Genomic DNA, 15,733 nt, shown 5'->3' with positions numbered 1-15,733 from the left:
TGAAAGATGCAATCCCAGTGCTTCACATTTGAAGCAACGTTCTGCCGTTCCTACCCTAACTCTGACTATCCATAAGCATGAATCCACAGAGACGTGCACACACACAGACACACATACATAATAAACACATAAATATATAAATGTATATAGGCACACATGCACCTGTACAAAGTAACTTGTACAGCTTCTTTATATATATATCTGTTTACCTACATATACACACATATCTATATCAGCTGAACATACCATATATATATGTGTGTATATATATATATATACACATATACATATACATCATATACATATACATATACATCATATACATATACATCATATACATATACATACACATACACATACACATATACATATACATATATATTCCTGCAGTGGTATGCATATATACATGCATATACATATATACATATATATGCATACCATTTCATGCCCTGAACTACTTATATATGTATTCCAGGTACAGACATATTCTGGCTTCTGAGCCTGCCCAGTGGGGTATTGTTTGCATAGAGAGCTTGATGAACGCTACAGGAAAGGGAAATGAGCAGTCAGCTCTGTTAGGGCTGATGTCTGACCCTTAACACCATCCTATTGCTTAGATCCCAGGAGAGTGAGAAACAATAGCCATCCATCAAGCATCTTTCTGGGATGTTAATGAAGTAACTCACCCTGTGGGGGGAAAATAAGGATACCCAGAAGCTTTCATCTCCTTTGGGAACCTCAGGATACATACCCTCCTGTTCACCTTGCTAGCTAGTTCTGATTGCTTCCCAGCACTCCAAGATAGCAGCAAACCAAGATGTCCAGAAGAAGAAAAGAACTACATCAGAAGGTGCAGGGAGTTCTTGAGGCCCGCGGCAGGGTTTACTCGAGAGAATGGCTTCACTCACTCACTCATTTCTAAAAGCTAGGACCACAATGACACAGGACCACAGCACACAGGTTAGCGTGGAACACATTAGGATGACCTCAGACTTGCAAGTTCCATCTTGCCTCTGTCTCCCAACGTGCTAGGATTATAGCATGCACCATCCCACAGGGCCAGAGAAGGACATCCTTTCTTCCCTCACTCATCTCTGCCCCACATATCAGGGTGCAGGTTAGAGTGGAGTGCCAAGTCAATGTCAGGGCCAGGCTTGGTGGGTGAGGTTCCGCGCTGGGAACATCAGGGGGTGCACGCTGCTCAGAAGAAGCAAAGCCTGGCACTGATCTGACATCTGAGAGGACGGAGAAGGAAAGGGATGATGAGAAGTAGAAGAGGGCATTCACGGGGTGCTGAGAGGATGGCACAGTGCGGGAGCATTCACAGGGTGCTGAGAGGAAGCAACAGTGCAGGAGCATTCACGGGGTGCTGAGAGGATGCACAGTGCAGGAGCATTCACGGGGTGCTGGGAGGATGCACAGTGCAGTAGCACTCACGGGGTGCTGAGAGGATGCACAGTGCAGGAGCATTCAGTCTCAGGGGACGCTGTAGCACAGGGGCCACTCTCTCTCAGTGGGGAGTGAGCTATACGTGTTACAGCTTCGTTGCATTTATGCATAGCCTGTTAATTAAACTCTTACAGCTTTTTGAAATCAATGGTATAGAAAATAGCTCAAAGGATCTAAATATGCTGAAACCCGAGGATCATTTAGAACTTTATGCCCTTGCAGTTGTCAGGGAGCTTCAAGTTTAGTGTGGTCTCTGCTAAATTCCATTTACACTGCTCCTGCTAGATGCACATAAGGACTTTCTTTAGACACCACCCCTTGCAGGGCCAGCAGAGTCATGTCACGGGCAGCTCAGAGTACTAGGATCTCTGCAAGATCCAGAATGAATGAGCTTGACCTCCCATAGCACTGCTGTTCCTAGGAGCCCATCAGACATTAAAACAGAGCGGCTGGACAAGCACTTGCTGCCCTTGCAAAGGACCTGCGTTCAGTTTCCAGCACCCACACAGCAACTCACAACTGCCTCTAACTCCAGTCCTGGAGGATCTGACATGCCTTTTCTGGCTCCCCTGAGTGCCAGGCACATGCATAAATAAAATCTGTATATACACATGAAATGAAAATAATAAAATATTTTTAAAAAAGAAATTTAAAACAATGTTGCTCTCTAAGCAGTTATAATCTACTGAAAAATTGTTCCCCGTGAAAGGGTGAAAAACAGTAATACTTTGCTATTCAACATAGTTTTTTCTCTCTCTACGGACTCTTTCTGAACATATACAGGGATGCTAGAGGAAGGTTAAGCCAAGGGAAACAAACTTCCCATATTAAACGGGAGCTGAGTGGGGTATCACATATTCACAAGGTCCTAGTCATTAATTTGTCAATTAGGGATTGTTAACCGCATACTATATATAAGACTTTATGCTGACACCTAAGCTACAAAGACTGAAGAGAGTCTAGCCCTCCACAGGCTCTCGTATAAATGGATGGAGTTCACTTCCCATGTCTTGAGACATGTGCAAGTTGCGTCAAGAGGTTAAGAAGCTGTAGAGACCGTGTCCTGGCTTTGGCTGTGGAGCAGCAGTCCAGAGGCATCCTCACAAGAACCTATGGATTCGTGCCCTGGTCAAGCCCTCTTGTACAGCTCTGTGCACCTCACCTCATTGTGGGAAGGATTCATCTTTTGACAGCCAGCATCCAGCACAGGAATAAAAGACGTGAGCGATGGTTTCCTTGCTCTGCAATCTGTTTCCATTTAAAGCCATGGAAAAGGGAATGAAAACTCTGAATCCCACTGATTTCAAAGACCTGCTGAGCTTGCTCTGACAAACTGAAGCAACTAGCTGGAAGGAGGGGAAGCCCACCCACGGAATAAATCTGCATGCCAGAAACCTAGAGGAAGCAGCTCCCGTGAAGCCACTAGGCGGCGCCACAGCCCCGAGGCGCAGCGGGATCTGTCCTGAACTATTCAAGGAAGCTCAACAAATGCTTCCTGTTACACTTTAATTTTGGCCCTCTCAACTCATTTGTCTGTCCGTCCGTCTATTTGCCCGCTTGTTTGAGACAGGTCTTGTTATGACGCCCTGGCTAGTCTGGCACTCAATATGTAGCTGATTTCAAAATAACAGCTACCCTCCTGTCTCAGCATTCCAAGTACTGGGGTTTTAAGGGTGTACCGCCACTTAACTGTAGGATTCTGCTTCTTCTCAAAAACGTGTATTTATGGGAGAATGCTGCTGCACTCACACATTAAGAAAACAAACCACAGTATCTGAAGAGTTCCATGACTGGACAGAGCAAAGGTCTTATCTTAGTCATTAAGCTCTCTCATAAATTCTGTCGTGGTCACAAAAGCAATAAATGAAGCAAGCACTGCATTCACTGGGGACAAAACTGCCTCGGCAGGGCAATAAGACACATGACAGAAGGCAGAGTCACAACTTCATTCTGCCTCAGGGCAGTCAAGGGCTGAGGGAAGGCAGATAATTGCTGCCTGTCTATCCAAAAAACAAGACTGGATTTTCTGTATGTAGAACAGGTGCTTAGCTTAAAGAACCTGCGACAGGGAGTGGGTCCAACACACAGAACACTCTACTAAGACGAGAACTCATAAACAATAAACTCCCCAGCTCTGTTCACCCTGGAAAGGTACATGCATTCCCCCAGGTGGAACCACACCGCTGTTGTGTATCTGTGCATGTGCATGCGGGGTTAGAGGTCAATGCTAAGTGGCTTCCTCTATCTTTTTGACCCTTGCTTTATGAGATGCTATCTTCCACTGAACTGGGAGTTCACTAGTTTAGACTGGCTGGCCAGGAAGCCCCAGGCATCTGCCCATCTCTGATCCACAGTCCTGAGATTACAGGCGCATGCCACTGTGTCTGGCTTTTCTTGTGGATGCTGGCTATTCATGCGCAGGTCCTCATGCCTGTACAGAGAGCACGTTACCCACCCAGCCGTCTCTGCAAGCGGTGAGCTCATTTTTGAAGGATGTGCTCTGTGTTCTTAATTCGGGGAGAAAAATCCTGCTACCGGTCTTAAAATAGGCAAAACTCTGAAAACATTAGAAATATAACACTTCAGCAATGTTTATGGCCTACTGGAATAACCAAAGCGTGATCTTTTTAAGGATTCAGCTCCGTTGCCATCCATATCGATTCTAAGTTTAGTGTTGTGTGTTATTTGACTCCCTCATAATGGTGAGGTAGAGATGTCAGATGTAAGATAACATTTCAGTTTCAAGTTGGATGTGTGAGGGAGCAAAATGCCAATCAGCGTGTGTGTGTGTGTGTGTGTGTGTGTGTGTGTGTGCCTGCGCGTGTGCACATGGGTGACACCAAGGCTAAACATCAAACTTCAAAGTAGTAAGAGAAAATCCTACTCAAATAGTTTTCTCCTGAATTTTTGTTCTTAAATATTTAACACTTAATCCATTTCACGGCTAAGTTTCAGTTTGAATGGGAACTTGCTAACATCCTCAAAAATATCGCCTCTCAAGAAAAAATTATTTGCATAAGTCTTTCATTAACATTTATGGAAATGTATATTCTCAGAAATTTTTGAGACTAGAAACCAACGGAGCTCTTTTGAGATAAATAATTAAACAGATAAAAGCAGAGGGGGGGGCAACATGGCTCAGTGGGTGAAGGAGCTTCTTACTAAAACCGAAGACCTGAGTTTGATCCCTGGACCCCTCATGGTCAGAGAGAATCAATCCTGAGAGCTGTCCTCTGATCTCCACGAGTGCCCTGGCATGTGTGTGCAGTGCACACACACACACACACACACACACACACACACACACAGCACATATTATGCACACACACAAATGACAAGGTGTTTAAATTAAAAAGGTAGAATATGTAGAAATAAAAGGCTCATCAATGTCAAAATACCAGGTGTTCTGCCTTCCAGGTAACGGATATCTCAAAGTTACTGTGCTGCTGGTGGTGCATCTGCAAGCAGACACCTTGCAGATCAATCACAGAGGGCACTAAGAGATCCCCAGAGGAGCCTGAGAGTCTGCTGTGTGCAGATGACAGTCAAGGTGAACAGTGGGCCCCATGCCCCACCTCTAACCCAATCCAGGCACATTAGAATTCGGAGCGTGAAGGCAAAACTGTGCTGCTAAAATCCATGAACTAGAAGATGTAGAAGTGATGCAAATAGTATCTCTTGGCAACACTCATTTTGGAGATTATCAGCAGTTATTTTCCAAATTTCTAACAATGAGAGAATGTGACTTGTGTAATTAAAGCACGTAAGAGTTACATCAGAATAAGCAGATAGACTTTGCTTACTTCTCTAAAAACACAAAGTGCTGAGAAGCCTTTCCCCGAGATCTGGGCATTTTACATGTGAGCTGCAGTTTTCAAACAGTAGCACAGCTGTTTTGTGTCTTAGCCTGAAGCTGTGAAAGAGGGGAAAGATTTTGAAAGTGGGAACTGAAAAAGAGACTAAGAAAAGTAGCTTCTATTTCCAGGCTGCAGTCTCCCTGGCAACGCTGTTCTCAGAAGCAATCCCTTCCTCCCAGGACCTAATGGGATGGACGAGTTAAGGAGCCTCACGAGCAACCGAGAGCAGGGGAGCCGTGAGACAAGGAGGGTAAAGGCAGTCAGAGAACCCAGACAGGTGGTCTGCCGCAGACAACAGGGCTGCCTCACAGCCAGCATCACAACCCGTGCATAGAGATCCGGAGGAGACTGGACCAGAGGGTGTCTGTACTTAGACTAAGAGTAGGGAGGAGGCCCCTGCAATCTAAGCAGGCCCTAGATCTCAGGGACTAGACTGTGCCTGAGGAAGTGCATCTCCAAGGACCAGACACCGAAACAGGGGAAATTAACAGCAACTGATCTGCACAAAAGCAGGCAAGTATCACACACACACACACACACACACACTGTTGTAATAAGTATTCTCAATTGTGGTTTCTACCTTAGATCATTTAGTTGTCATATAAAAGACACACAATCTTTATAATAACCCTTAAAGCACTAGAGCTAGGAAGATATCTACCCTCTATTAGTAACTATTTCCCTATCAATACCCCCCAAGTTATAAGCTGCCATGTTCCATCTGAGCTGCTCTTAACTCCAGCCGGCCAGCCCCCATGGCCATGTTTTCATCACTCATCTACTCCATGGCATGCTCTTTCCCCCTTCTTCTCTTCTCCCTCGTGGTGGTCCTGCCTCAGAACCTAAGCCGGGAAACCAAAACCCTGCCTACCTCTCTTCTGCCTAGTTACACACTGTAGGCATTTTTATTCAACCAATAGTTTTAAATGAAGGACCAAGGTCACATAGCATCACTTGCTATATGTGATAATCTCCTCATCCTTAGGGGTAACCAGACTTTGGGAGGAGGCAATATTTAGCATTACAATGTACACCAAAAGACCAAGCCTCAACAATATATTAATGATATTAAGAGAATAGAATCTTGGTCTGACTATGATGTTTAGGGATGGCTCCTTTGGGGAGTGATTGGTTTATATAGGATCATTAGGGTAGAGTTTCAAGGTTGAATCTTCATGGCTTTGTAAGAAGGTGTCCTGGCTACTTTATTATCAACTCGACAAACGCTAGAGTCATTCGGGAAGAGGGAATGACTCCCCATTTAGAAATTGCCACTAGAAGATCTAGCAATGCACTAGTCTGCAGTGCTTTTTCTTACCCAGAGATCAACGTCAGAGGACTCAGCCCATTGTGGGTAGGGCGCTGGCTCTGGATGGCACGAGAAAGCAGGCTGAGCAAGCCACGGAGGACAAAGCAGTGAGCAGCGCTTCTCCAGGGCCTCTGCCTCGGCTCCTGGCTCCAGGTTCCTGCCTTGAGTCCCTGCCCTGACTTCCTTCGATGGTGGGCTGTAATGTGGACGTGGAGATGAAATGAGCTCTCCGCACTCCACATTTGCTTTTTGCCATGGTCTTTTATCAGACAATAAAAACTTCTAACTAAGGCAGAAGGACAGAGGCCAGATCAGCATCTTTTCACAATGACACGGCACAGTCAACAAGACCTTCCGCTGAGCCTGACCTTGTGGTTTGGACTTCCATCCTCCACACCTGTGAATGAGATGAACCGTTTTTTCTTTATAAACTGCCCTTCCTCAGATGTTTCATTACATTAAGAAGTAGCTAACTAATAATGAGGGTTTAGGAATATTTCTAAATAAGATGTCCGCAAGCCACCACTACCAATATAACATTAGAAAACTAATACTGAGCCAGGCAGCGGTGGCGCACGCCTTTAATCCCAGCACTCGGGAGGCAGAGGCAGGTGGATTTCTGAGTTCAAGGCCAGCCTGGTCTACAGAGTGAGTTCAAGGACAGCCAGGGCTACACAGAGAAACCCTGTATAGAAAGAAAGAAAGAAAGGAAGGAAGGAAGGAAGGAAGGAAGGAAGGAAGGAAGGAAGGAAGGAAGGAAAACTAATACTGGCATAATTTAAGAACAGTTGCACCAAATGAAGAACATTCCATACACTTTCCTGCATAGACCTCTAAGAAGTGTCCTCTGGCAGCCTTGTTGCCCATCCAGTCCCTACCCACCTTTTGCTAGGGTCTGACTGGGGAAATGGATGGAACTAGAAAGGAGCATACTGAAGATGGGAAAACAGACTCAGAAAGACAAATGTTGCATGCTCTCTCCCATCTGCAGTCCCTAGCTCCAAATCCTTAAAAGTGAGGGCATAATCTAGAGCAACTGCAGAAAGCAAGAAAGTAATGAAGCACCGTGGGCCTTGGCAGGGAGGGAGGAACAAAAGCAAAGGGGTTAGCAGGGTGTGGTGACTTGAGGTGGGGGGGCCATGAGGGGTTTGAACTAATGGGGAGGAGCAGGAGATGAATATGGAGGTTGGGAGGATGGTATGCTAACGGTAAGGATGTCTGGAAAAATCATGAGGAGTCATATTATTATCCATCTACCCAAAACTACCTTTCATGCACATAAGTCTGTGTATACAAATACATATATAGTTTAAATAAAATTTCCCAACTGGGCTGACAATGCTCACCATAAGAGTTGCAGACTTTCTCACAATGCCCTAACGCCTGGCGTGAAAAGACCCCCTTTAGAGTATGCTGGTCAGGGCTGTCCAGGAGACTGCCAAAACATTACTATTTAGAATGTTATAATGTTATTATAATAGGCTATTGCTACTGCTCACAGTTGCTTCCCAGAGATTAAAGGTAAGTCCTTATAGCTGAAGGCACCATGCATTTTGAACCTGGAGGACCTGGAGGATATCAGCTGGATGTAACCTGAAAACCTCCTCCCTGAGGTCTAGACTCCTGGTGTCAGAAGGCATCATGCAAGCTTCAAAGGGAGGGAAGTCCTACCCAGCTGTGTCACCTAAAAACCATATCAATGCCCAGTGTGACATGATAATCCTAAGGGTTCATTCAGTAAAACACATACCTTGGCAGTAATCAATAACTTTCTAATTGGACTTAAGGCCCACTCAAGACGAGGGAAACCGTGCCTTGTACTGGAAACCTAGCTAACTATCCAAGGCTAGTGAGTCATACATAGATCTTGGAGGAGAACCTACAGCTGTCACTTTACTGTGTCAGTATCAGGATGGTTTGTATTTGCTTGGCTCAGGGAGTGACAGAGGTGTGGCCCTGTTGGTGTAGGTGTGGCCTTGTTGGAAGAGGTATGTTACTGTGAGCATGGGCTTTAAGACCTTCATCCTAGCTGCTTGGAACCCAATCTTCTCCTAGCAGCCTTCAGATGAGGATGTAGAACTCTCGGTTCTGTCTGCACCATGCCTGCTGGGATGCTGCTATGCTCCCACCTTGATGATAATGGACTGAACCTCTGAACCAGTAAGCCAGCCCCAATTAAATGTTGTCCTTATGAGAGTTGACTTAGCCATTGTGTCTGTTCCCAGCAGTAAAACCCTAACTAAACCAAGTATAATTCCCAACTACATTCTAAATATTTGTCCTTATACACACAGATCAGTTTAGGTCTCATTCCACATCAAAGAAATGTCTCCTTGAAACAGACAGAGATCATTACAGAAAACCACAACTGATCAAAATCACGGGGTACTCAGCCCCAACTCAGACAGTACAACCCAATTCCTGCACATAAGGCTCAAGGATTGAAGGAAAACAAGTGTGGAAAAATTGTAAGATCCAGAACAAGAAGCTTGCTGTGGGCTTGGATCTCCTAGAAATGTTAGAGAAGTCACACCTGTAGTATCTCATCATCATGGCTACCTAAATAAGACCTCAACAAAGGTAACAACAATAGACAAGCTTACGCAGAGATGGGTGGATCTCACAGTATCTCAACCCTAGACAAAGAATCCTAGACAAAGCAACCAAGGCATGCTGAAAGCAAGAGAAATCAGCTTCTCTGAGAATGAGCCTCTAAACTGCTTATCCAATGCCAAATGGCCAGCCCTGAAATTATGAACATACAAGTAACGTTATATATACCGAGCAACAATTTACTTTATATTGTCTGAGTAAGTTTAATTCATCATGTAAATAACTTTGTATGGACTGGGGGAAAGGGTATATAAGAATTGATGAAAACAGAGGCCATAAACTTGAAAGAGAGAAAGGAGAGGCACGTGGGAAGGTTTTGGTGGGAGGAAAGAGAAGATAAAAATGGTGTATCTCCAAAAAAAAAAATGACAGAATAAGTTTTTAAAAGAGAGGCTGATTTACATACATCTGTGCTTTTAGGTAAGTTTTGTCTGTATGTGAGTATATTTATAAATAAAAACACATGAAGAATTTTAAGGATATTTTTGGTCACTACTGCCTCTTTAAAAATAAACTAATAAGTGGTCTCTATTTCTGTAATTGTTTTAATTGACAGAGTCCATTCTCTCCTTCTGCCATGTGGGTTTGGTGGAGAGGAAATTGACTGACGTGAGTTCTCAGGTGTGGCAGAGGGCCACTTCCCCTTCTGAGCCATCTCCCTGTACACACGGCGTATTTTTGAAGATCCCAAGTTTGTCATCCGTATCTCTATCTGCTTCAATTCTTACCCTGTTCACTCTGTGCTCGACATGAATAGGTACTTAATAATGTTTTGTGAAGAAATAACCAGTCAAAGATTACTTTAGGACTTTGAGGTTTAGGTTTTCTGTTGTATTTTCTCCCCTGATTTTGTTCTGTTGGTTTGGTTTGGTTTAGTTTGGTTTTTCACTATCAGTGATTGGACTGAGGCTCTCCCTCTTTATATATATATCAGCTCAGTTTTCACTTTTTAAAAAGTTTACTTTTAGGCAGGGTTTCACTAAGTGGCCCAGGCTGGCTTTGAACTTGTGATCTCCCTGCCTGCCTTCAGTGACTAGGCTGACAGGCCAGCCCCATCAGGGCTCTTGTTTCTTCCTCGAATGCATTTGTAGTTGGTCGTTTGGTTGTTTGCACTGTATTTTTAGAGTATTTCTTTCTTTCTTACATCTTAGAATCAGACCATTCTTACTCTGGTTCTCCTTTGTTAATTCATTGAGAATTCCGCACATTGCACTTTGATTGTATTCACACCCCCACACCCACACCCCATGGCCAAACTTCTCTTAGATCCATCCCCACTCCCTACCCACAAGGCTTGGTGTCCTTGGTTTTTGTTTGGTTTTGTTTTTCATTCATTACTGCCTATATACTCTTGGTCATGTGGCTATGTCCTAGAGCCTGTCAGATCTACCAGGGGCATACCTTAATGAAAGCTAATTCTCCTTTCCTGGCTCCTCCTGATTACCAACAGCTCCTCAGGTAGGGGTGGGACTTCACGACCACCCACCTAGTCTACGCTGGGATTCTACTTAGTTTGAACTTGCACAGGCCTTGTTCATGCTAATGCAACTGCTATGGGTTTCTATGTGCGACTGTTGTGTCCTGGAAATTCTGTTTCCTTGGCATCTCCTGGCTCTGGTCCCTGTGCCTTAAAAGAAGTGCTGGGACACAGATGTCTCCTCCAGGGCCCAGCATTCCACAGCCTCTCACAGTTTCTGTGTCTCTATTCTGGTTTTTTTTTTATTGGTGTTGGGCTGGGGGCATTGGTTGGGTTTTGTTTTGTTTTTTTGTTTGTTTGTTTGGTTGGTTGGTTTTGTTTTTTTGTGAAATAGGGCTTCACTATGTAGCCTTGGCAGGTATGGAACATCTGTGTAGACCATGCTAGCCTCAAACTCACAAAAATACAATCAATCCACTTGCCTCTGTTTCCAGAGTGAGTGCTGAGATTAAAGATGTGGTCCACTGGGCACAGGTTTAGTCTAGTTCTTAAGCCCTGTTCTTAACTCCTGGTCTTGAGATTGCCTTTTTGTTTGTTTTTGTTTTTATTTATTTATTTGTAGTTGTTGTTGTTGTTGTTGTTGTTGTTGTTGTTTGTGGGGTCCTTTTCCATTGGCACTAGCTTAGCCTCACATTTCACTGATTTATCCTAGACTGGAGTGAACTCCACACTGGTTTTTGTGTTAGGGAAATCATGCTTTGCCCTTGGCTCCGCTCCAAGCTCCTCCATGGAGCCGCCTCCTCAGACCCACATGTGATAGCCATAGCGGTCTCCCAGTTTGCAGCAGGATCTCATCTAGCTGGGATCTGCTGAAATGAAATAGAATCTTTCCCTGCCTCACTCCACGGCTTTTGGATGCGCAGACAGATGGAGTTCATAATGCGCAACAACCCCGAAGTGCCGCGCCAAAGCGTCCGGATGGCTTCCACCACAGCTCTGTGCTTGTGGGAATCAAACCTCCCAGGATGAAACTCCGCCCTCCCTCACTTCCTGCCAGGTTGTTTCTCGAAAGTGTTCTATTTTGCTGAGCACGGGGGAAAGGTACAGATGAGAAATGGGGGTCAACGCTGGCTGCTTGGACAAAAAGCTCCAATGTCATCTAGTCCCCTCCAATTTGGCGCATGCGTCTTTGGGGCGCAGGCCTTCCGTTTCTGAATCGCAGTCTGAGGCCCATCTTTGCTCTTTGTTCCTGCACAGAAGAAATGACCAATTTTATTTTCCAAATCAGTCAAGGACTTAAGCTTTGAAATTGTAAAATTCTTCCAGATGCTGGCGCTAGATGGGCCAGTGGTCAACCAATGTGTTTTTAATGATAATTTTCAAAACACAAGCTCCGTTTATCAGCCTGAAGAATATACATTTTTTTCAGCCACATTTAGTATTGTTTATTGATGCTTCCACCCCAGTGATATCTTTTTTGCCTTTTCTCCATTTGTGAGAGTTGTTTGTTTTTAATATTTATACATTTTGCATTCTAAAATATTTGTTGAAACCTGGCTCAGCATTACAGTGGCACTGTAACCTTCTGGTTAATAATATCTTGTCTACTTATGACTTCGTTGCCTGTTTATGAAAGGAGTTACCCTGCCATGGCCTTTCTGTCATCTTTGTCCAGCTCCAACATGGAGATCCTGCTAACTTCCCAAGACATTTGAAAAGTGATTTGCATGAAAAGTGATTTGCATGAAAAGTGATTTGCATACGTCGCTTGCTGAGGTTCATGGTTATGACATTCTTCTTTGATTGGCTTTCTCTTTATTAAATGTCTACTATAACTGATGTGCCCAAAGACGGTGCAGCTTCTTTTACGATATAGGATTTTTTTTTTTAGCTCTTCTTAAAATCAAATTTGATAAGGTGGGGCTGCGGTGGTTTAGGAGCAGCTTGTCCGCCTCTTACCTTGTTGACGCATGTGCAGAGCTATCCCCATTTTCCTGCCTATACCACTGGCATCTAGCATTTCCCTTTTGTTCATCCTGGCAAATTGTTTGAATTGTTTGAAGTCACGTTGTTCGTATTTTTACATGATTTTGCTATACTGGTTGTATTTAAGAATAGCATTCTTATATAAATTTATCCTCTTCTTTGAAATTATTTTCTTCGAATGTTTTTCCCTCTCAAACCAGAAAAATATTTTTCTCTGTTTTCTTTTAGTTGCCTCTCATTTGTTTCTCATTGTTAACAAATTAAAAATTCCAAATAAATATAATGTATACATATTTAAGAAAAAATACAAAAGTGTATGTGAAATGTAAAATTTTCTCATCACCCAGTTCACCCTTTTCTTCTCAGTAATCCTAGAAGCAGGTCCTCTGCTAAGGTACCAAAATGTCTTTTTATGTGGACTAGCATATCTCTGTGTGTCTAGTATATAAAATATATTTTACCATTTCGTGGGACACGTGGCTGTAAACCTTATCCGAGTGTTCACGTTACTCATTAGACAGTCAACTGCAATCGTGATTTTGGTTAGACATTATCAGACTAGAACATGGCCCTGTAAGGTTCTTAAGCACACAGACCTCTGCCCTTACTTCACCCTCAATTCCCCAACCCAATGGGTCAGAGCATAGCTAGCTCTGAGGACTGGCCCTGATGACAAGTCCCTTGCGTGTTGCTGGTCCTTCCTCACTATTGGAGAATCACTGTCCCAGATGATTACTTTGAAGGCTTAAAGCAATCCCCTGTTCCAGTGTGTTTAACAAAGAGAAGCAGAGCTGAGACCATTGGCTGATGTACAGGTGAAGAATGGGAGATCTCCTTCACTCTGATGGCTGCCAGTTCCCTCCTAACACAGTCACTACATTCAAAGTTAGCATTGTAGCAGAATGTTCTTCATATATTTTCTGATAACACAACCCTGACGTATTACCAAGTGGAGATATGTTAGTGGGGAGCCATGAATTGAGGGTGTGATTGTCTGCTACCAAGTGTCCAGGTTTCACAGGTCCGGCAATTTCCTGTGTTTGCAGAGGGACAGGTCTCTGGAGAACCATTCTTTGTGAAGTTTGAGCCTCTGGACTAGGGATGTCACTCAGTGACAGATCAAGAATAGAACTCCAGGTTTGAGTCCTAGTTCCACAAGGATAGCAAAAAGAAAAAGAACCAAGTCCTGGCTGCAGCCAGCATCAGCACCACCAGAAACACTGTCTGGCCTGTAAGTCCCCACACCATCACCCAAAGACTGGAAATACAGGGCATGGGCCAGAGGACAGCCTTCTTAAATTATCCAAAGCAATCTTATGTATTTATGTACCCTGCCACTCTGGGTAGTAAAAAAAAGAATGAGTAGATTACTATCGTTATGGAAACTTCCGGAAGCAGGGAGAAGAAAAAAGAAAAGAAAAAGAAAAGAAAAAGAAAAGAAAAGAAAATTGAAATGATGGTCTTCTTACTATCATCAACTCCGGTTCCTAAGCAACTCCAGCTCTCTTTGGGGCACTACACATATTTCACACTAATTATTCTCATGAGATACGAGTTTTGTTTCGGTTTTTGGTTTTTTAATGAGGGTTGGGGAGATGACTCAGCTGTTGAGACCCTTGATACATAAGTAAGAGTCCCCAGGATCTTTCTGAGGATCTATGTTTGGATCCCCAGAAAGTGTGCCTTGCAGTGGGTGGGCTGAAGAGAGAATCTCCAGAGAACATCACCTGTCAATAAAAAAGCCGATAGCCAAGGTGCTGAGGCAGGAAATAGGAGGTGGGGCATTGGCAGGAAGAGAGAGGATTCTGGGATATAGTAAGAGCTAAAAGAGACACGCGGGAGGAGAGAGGGAAGATGGACAGAGGAGACAAAAGGAAGTAAACCAGCAGGTAGATAAGCTCAGAGAGACTCTGAGGAGATGAGAAGGAAGAAGTGGGTCGGGGCTAAAAGAGAGTAAGTGGTAGACAGAATAGTTTAAATGGCACTAGTCAGGGAATGAGCCAAAGCTTACGGCCTAGGCATTTATTAATAAATATTTAGTCTCAGAGTCATCATTCCGTGAGCTGGGTCTAGGAAAGGAAAACTTGGGATTTAATTTTTTTTTTCAGTTGGCATTGCCTACACTGCCATCCTTAGAAGGTGGAAACAAGAGAATCGTTAGAGCAAGTTGGCTGGGGGGAGTAGCTTTACCGGTGAGCTCCGGTTTGTTTGAGAGACTTAACCTCAAAGAATATGGTGGAAGAGCTATGAAGGAAGATTCCAGATAGCAATGTCAAGCCTCCCACACATGAACACATGCACACACCCGCATGCATGTAGCACACACACCCGCTCACGCATCCAGCACACTCGACACCAAAATAAAAGGGAAAAAGAGAAACAGTAAAATCTATAGGATAAAAATCAACAAGCAAGAGTGGTGAGATTTGAATTCAGGTCTGACCATAGTACCTCTGCTCTTCCTTATATAATATCCCCTTCAGAGTACCACCTAAGCCAAGCAGGAGATGGTGTAGTGCTCCCTCTACCTGTTTGGCAACTTTGATGTGGGTAGAACTGCTGGTGCTTGTCTTGATGATATTCTACCCGACAATGTGAGTCAGAATGGTTAAAACCCGGGTAAACTTTTGGTTTATTCAGGAGACATACCCAAATAATTCAGGCTCAAATGAGGTTTTTAAGTGTGAGATATCCAACTCAGCTCCTGAGAAAGCCTCATTTCCCAGAGAACTGTTCACTGAGTCACCCTTAAAAAAAACAGAATATGATTCTGGAAACCCAGCACGCACTAGGACAGAAGAGCATGCAGAGTCTATGCAAGCCCCAAGCTAGCATTACCAAGACCTTCCTTCTGATCTTTAAATCCATGTGTGTGCTTTTTGGAAAATTTAATCCACATGTCTTAAGATCATTTACATGTAACCCATCAAACTACAGTTTGGAAAGAGTCGTTTAATGTTCAAGAAGACTGATGTGCTTTAAAAACAAAACAAAACAAACCACAGGCTCTGTCTGTCCTTTACCATCCAGTAGTCCAGCTTCTGTGGCTGGAAATTGTATTTGTCTATAAGAATCAGACCTAGAACCTGAAAACCGGACACG

The sequence above is a fragment of the Apodemus sylvaticus genome, chromosome 5, assembly GCF_947179515.1.
Source record: "Apodemus sylvaticus chromosome 5, mApoSyl1.1, whole genome shotgun sequence".
NCBI lineage: Eukaryota > Metazoa > Chordata > Mammalia > Rodentia > Muridae > Apodemus > Apodemus sylvaticus.
This window is presented reverse-complemented; position numbering follows the sequence as displayed.